The sequence below is a fragment of the Physeter macrocephalus genome, chromosome 21 (genome assembly GCF_002837175.3).
Source record: "Physeter macrocephalus isolate SW-GA chromosome 21, ASM283717v5, whole genome shotgun sequence".
Lineage (NCBI taxonomy): Eukaryota > Metazoa > Chordata > Mammalia > Artiodactyla > Physeteridae > Physeter > Physeter macrocephalus.
This window is the reverse complement of record NC_041234.1, coordinates 46,100,796-46,107,195: the sequence shown is the minus strand read 5'-3', so window position 1 is coordinate 46,107,195 and position 6,400 is coordinate 46,100,796. Positions and strand designations below refer to the sequence as shown.

The 6,400-nt window shown below is 35.8% G+C and overlaps 1 non-coding gene across 1 annotated transcript; it reads right to left on the bottom strand.

Moving 5' to 3' along the window:
* Positions 1-1,513: 1,513 nt before the first annotated feature.
* On the bottom strand, positions 1,514-1,616 carry LOC112062363 (U6 spliceosomal RNA). Its single transcript, XR_002890685.1, has one exon. It is a non-coding gene; the product is annotated as a U6 spliceosomal RNA (small nuclear RNA).
* Positions 1,617-6,400: the final 4,784 nt, after the last annotated feature.

Genomic DNA, 6,400 nt, shown 5'->3' with positions numbered 1-6,400 from the left:
TTTTACACAACAAAGGAAACCATAAACAAGAAGAAAAGACAACCCTCAGAATGGGAGAAAATATTTGCAAATGAATCAACGGATAAAGGATTAATCTACAAAATATACAAACAGCTCATGCAGCTCAATATCAAAAAAATAAACAACCCAATCAAAAAATGGGCGGAAGGCCTAAATAGACATTTCTCCAAAGAAGACATACAGATGGCCAAGAGGCACATGAAAAGATGCTCAACATCACTAATTGTTAGAGAAATGCAAAACAAAACTACAATGAGGTATCACCTCACACCAGTCAGAATAGTCATCATCAAAAATTCTACAAACAATAAATGCTGGAGAATTCTTTAATTTCTTAACCAGTTCACTGGTATGAGCTGAAAGTTATCAGAAACCTGTATGTGTCAAAAGGTCCTTTCTATGAATCTTCTGGAAGATGAAGCATTTTTACAGAAGCATCAGAGTACAAAAATAACTGTCTATAAAGAACAAAAGACTTAAAAAGCAAGGTTAAAGACCTGTTTACAAAGCAATTGTCAAAGAAATTTGTTGTTTTAGTGGCATACAATATTAAAACAATAATTAGAACTATGACTGATGACATTACATGAGGACACATTTAAATTTTAGAAATTTCACATAATTTCTAGAACATTTATATTAATGACATTTATCTATACTATACAACCTAAGAAGGTTTATCACCACTCATTCAACAATGCTTCCCATGTAATTTAACATACCAAATAAGCCTAATTAGTTTAATGTCTTTCTTTGATAAGGAGAGAAAACAAATCTTGAGGTGCTCTGGGGGGCATTCTGGAAAACCTCTATGTTATCTACAGGTCAAAAGAACTTCATTTAGAATTTGATTTTTGGGAAGTTTGTCAAATATATTAAAAAGGGTTTAAAACACTTGGTCAAATAGGATCATAGGTCACTATGTAACAGTACTTAGTTATCCACCCAAGCAAAGTGACAAAAGATTTCAAAGGCAAAATACAGAAAGTTACAACAGTTTACTTAAAAGGTAAAAAATCTTTACTATCTGTTATCAAGAGCATATCAATATCCCATTAAAACTTTGTGCTCTTAACAGAGAGAAAACCAAATTCAGGTTTTGCACCATCTTACAATTTATTCTAATCTTAGCCAGTCTTGATCACATACAGAACTCTATTCTCAAGGTTTCTCTTCCACAAAATTTCTATAACTTACTTTTTTTTAACCTTTAGATTTTTATCCTATGTTTTCCTTTTCTCTCTCTCTTTTTATAAGATTTCATTTTACTTTAATATTTTTATTTTAAAAAATTTATTGTATTCAAGTATAGTTGATTTACAATGTTGTGTTAATTTCTGCTAAATAGCAAAGTGATTCAGTTTTATATATAGTCTTTTTCATATTCTTTTCCATTATGGTTTATCAGAGGATATTGAATATAGTTCCCTGAGCTAGATAGTAGGACCTTGTTGTTTATCCATTCTATATATAATAGTTTGCATCTGCTAATAAAAATATAGAACACTTCACAAATTTGTGTGTCATTCTTGCACAGGGGTCATGCTAATCTTCTCTGTGTTGTTCCAATTTTAGTATATGTGCTGCGGAAGCCGTCATTCTCTCTCTCTTTTAAACCTATCTTTAGGACAAAATTACTTCCCTTCCCTGAACTAAGTGTATTTCCATTCCGTATACCTTCTTTTTCCTTGCATACAAAGATGTTTTCCTTATTAATTTTTAGTGGTTTTAATTACATATTTTAATTAGAATTCTCAACTCTTAAAAGCCTTCATTTGTAGCAAAAACTAAGAAGTAAGCAATTATGAACTGTCTTTTACATTAGCATTCTGTAGATTGGCAAACTTCTAAATACTATTTATAATTTTTTTTAAAATATGTGCTTTCTTATAGAAAATGTCTCCATGTGGAACCAAACATATTTATTAATAGTCCTAAATATCTTTAATTTCTATGTAAAAGGAAGCCTATGTTTAGTAATTAATGTTTTAGCATCTTATTTTATTTGGGAATGATCTAGATATTCAATAAACTTCCATCATTTAATTTAATTTAGCAAAACCCTAAAGTTTGAAGTTGCCAAAAAGATTTGGAGAAACGATTTCTAAGTAGACACACCATAAAACATGATTATTCTTAAAGAGTTCACCTAAAAACTCTTAACCCATTTACATTTAATTTACTTATAAAAATTTTATTATATCAAGTCATCTTTCTGGCTGACAAATTTTGCAACAGATATAAGATCTTATTTAACTTCTAGTAAATCTAGGTACAATAAAAGTATTATATTTAATGTTGATGACTCTAAAGGCATGTCTGTATTAATTAATAAACTAACTTTAATACCAAATATTAACTCAGTACTGAATATTTCCCAGTTCATGTGAACCTGAAATTCATTCTAGTTTCTTTTATATTTCTAAGGATTTATCTAAGTGCTTAATTTTCTTTAAACCAACTAAATAGGACTCTTTTACAAATTAATTTTGGCTATATCACATGTCTACAACACACACATATATGTAGACACACACAAACACACAGAGACCCCTTAGTTCCCATTCCAAATTTTCAGCCTTAAATCAGGTACAATAACACAAAACCCATCAGTTACAGAAAAGGCTGTGTTCAAATTGGGTTTCTGGCAGATGGAACAAATCAAGGTCACTTATTTAGATGGCTAAAACTTTTCTTACTAATATTTATGGAGAAGACACTGAAGATTTATATTTGTCCTTGACACTTCAAGTTCCAAATGACCTATCCCTCTTTTCTTTTTCATTTGATAAGAGTTACCTTCCTGAAATTTGCATTTTAAAAAGATGGCCTAGATAAGACTAGGTAAAACATTTACATCTCAAAGGCTCAGGGAGAGAAATGCAAGTGCCTCCTAGGAGGACTTTTGTTCCCATAAGGCCAGAATTTTTTTTCAATACTTACAAGCCTCTTAAGATAAATAGGGGGAGGTTTCGGGAAGTGGAAAAAAAGATTGATGGGCTTTGAATTGTCTCTGGAGCTACATCTCTGGTCCTGGAAAGAGTAGACTGCTGTTTTTAATTCCTCAAGGAATTGGGTAGCCACATAAATGATATCAAAGGATGGACATACTGATCCACCTATGTTGGAATATTTTTCTTCCCTCTGGGTATATTTAGCTTGGGGCAGAAAGCCAAAAAAATTCCTATCAGGTTCTGAATATCAGCTATGGTCACTTGTTTAGTCAGACCAATGGCCTCCCATCTTGGTAATCCATTTACAAAAACTTTTGAGGATCCTCTCTGGGTTTAAGAAATTCTTTTAACTATGGCCCTCAGTTCAGCCTTTGACCTGAAGAGGATTGCCTACAGCCTCAAGTGGTCCCATTTCTAAAGGTAACTGTTTAATAGTCTCTTCAGAGTGGAAAGGCAATTCATACAGAGGATTACAAGAATGAGTACTCAAATAAAGCAGGATAGAGTGGAGCAGTAGGAACTATGTCAATCTTATAGTCTTTTGTTTTAGGTACCTTTTATATCTTTAATCTTTCATTAGCCTTCTACAACAAATCCATCAATTAAGCTATTTTGGAAATTAGAAGCCTTTGGTTGTTTTGCATACCAATTAAAATAGGTACAAGTGTTTCAGATGAACTCTTTCTAAAATTTTAACAATTTTGAAGTCTTTCCAATTCAGAGGACTCATCATTTGTCTATTGATGAGTAGGATCTTAATAGTGACGCAAACCAATAAACCTTTTTATGGTTAAACCAACTATGTAAGAGGCATCCTTCAAGAGAGTGCAAAGGATGCAGCCCTCACAAGATGCAGAAATTTAACTCCCAAGGACATTCTAAAGAAGTAGAGACCTTCACTGTACACATGGAAACAACAAAGGTTGAGATGACCAAGGCCCCTTATGGACTGAGATCCCTTATGACAAACTCCCCTGAGAGCTGACACTGTCAGACAAAGATCACTCAGTTTATCTGACTGACTGCCAAATGTACGCCAGTATATGCACCTTCTGTATGGTGGAGACCAGAAAGAATATTCTCATTGGTCAACAAGTCAATTTCTCAGGATACCTAACAAGACTAAAGGAAAACCTAACCAGACCAAGGAGGACTGGTTTTCCTCCTTATGACCAAAGACACAAAAGACAGAAACAACAACAACAAAAATCAGTGACCATCTCTGGGAGGAAAAGGATTAACAAATCTAGAATACTCTTCCAAATTTCAAACCAAAAGTCACTGAGTCCAAGGAGCTAGCCCTACAGAAATTTATTCCCACTAATCTACTTTTAGAAAAGAGAAAAACTCTTACCACTCTAATTTCCAGCAGACTCTGCAGGCAGAGATCAAGGAAACTGACTGACATGGTAAGAATTCTTACCTTCTGAGAGGTTTCTCTAACTGCATGCACAGAAACCAGTTTTGGAATGTCAAAAGAGGCCCATCTTGGCCATTTCAGGGCAAGAGTTCCTTTAATTCACAATTTAAAAGGACTTGCAAGTATAAGTTCCAAATATACATAAACTCAGCTGGGGTGCTAAGTTAGAAGTTTTCTGACTCCTCTCATTTCTCTGTTTGGGAAACTCTTCCCCATTTTAAAGTTGGTTTGTTGGAATGAAATTGCTAATGAAATTATGTGGTGGACCCATGTGCTGTTTGTGAGTTTAAGTCCTCTAGGTGTCACCCTAGAGTCATTTCAGCTCTTTTACGTGTCTCAGCTTCTCCTCTGTCAATCTAAAATCACATGGGTGCTCAGAGTACTGCCTGGCCAACACTTATATTGTGTGTCCCTGGGCAAGCAAGTTTTTAATTAATGAGTGGAAGTCCCTATTGGACCACTGCATGGTATGAGGACTTGCCTTCACCACTCCCATAAATTTCTCAGTTGTCTGAGAAAACCATAACTGGCCAGGAGAAGTTGTGTCCCTTTTCTTTGGAGCAGAGAACTCTCATATGATATTTTCACTGCTATTCTGACAAATTCTGTTAAGGTAGCCAAATTGAGAAAAGACATCAGACCAGTCTCCTACCTAATCACCCAGTCCAAACCACTCAGTGTCTTTCAACTGAGCAAATCTTCCCAGTGTTTCTCAACCAGGCCCTTTTTCCCAGTGTCTCTCAACTGGGAAAATCCTCCTCAGTGTCTCTCAACTGAGGAGTCAGGTACCTTTTTATCCACAGCCAAATAAAACTCAGGATTGTCAACCAATAATCGGAAGATCTGAGACCAAGAGGCACTTACTCAAATTCATCTGGACTTGCTAAGGAGGAGGATGGACACAGGACCAAGGCTCCAAGTCCTCATAGAGTTCAGGTGAAGGAGAGAAATCTGCTCTGGGTCCCTTCATGGTTGCCAAAACTGTCAACAACAAAAAACCCCTGAACAATGTGAGAACTGTAAGTTTCAGTTTTATTTTGGGACTTACTGAGGACTATAGCCTGGGAGACAGCCTTCCAGATAGCTGTAAGGAACTGCTCCAAAGAGGTAGGGGAGGAGCCAATATATATATGATTGGAGGGGGGCGCTGAGAAATACATATAGTCAAACATACATCTTGGTAAAATGTTACTGCTAGTCACGAGCATCAGATATCTGAGTTAATGATTTTAGTGCTTCTCTAACTATGGGAAGATGCAAGAATCTGGGGTCATTGAAATTCTTCCTTAGATATGCATTTAACTGTCTAGGGGCCCATTCAAAACAAGGAATGCTTCATCCTGAATTCCTTTCAGTGTGTGCTGTAGGTCAGCCACTGCAACAGCTAATGACTTGATCCTTGTAGACTTCGAATGGTGGGCAATATTTTTTGTTTACAAAATAAGTATATTAATAAAGTGTGAATAGAAGTGTACTTACTTAACATGATAAAGAAATCTGTATCAAACCAGAAGCCAACCTCACGCTATACCTGGCATTCCCATTAAACCCAAGAACAGGAGAAGAATGCTTATTATCACCACTATTTGACATTATTTTGGAAGTGCTAGGCAATGCAATTAAGACTTTCCTCCCTTTGGGGCTAAGGCCAGCCTTGCTCATTCTCTCTGAGGCCATTGGTCCCCCTGGATATCCTCACCCATTAACCCCATCTTAACCCTCTCTCTCTAATATACAAGCAACCTTCCAGCTGTATAAAATTCAGGCATGTTTCCCACTTTCAATATTTCCCTTTCTTGGCACTTGCCTCTCCCAAAGTATAGCATTTCTCTGTATAAACATGCCACCCTTCCTGATGTAAACATAGTTTCTCTCTTCTCCTGCTGAAAAGAATTAGTGATAAACCCCTCCTTAACCTCTCTATTTACCTCTACTTCTTTCCCTGTTGTTGTCCTGGCCCAGCCCTTCCCTTATTCCATTCTCTAATCCTCTCCCACTTCCCTGA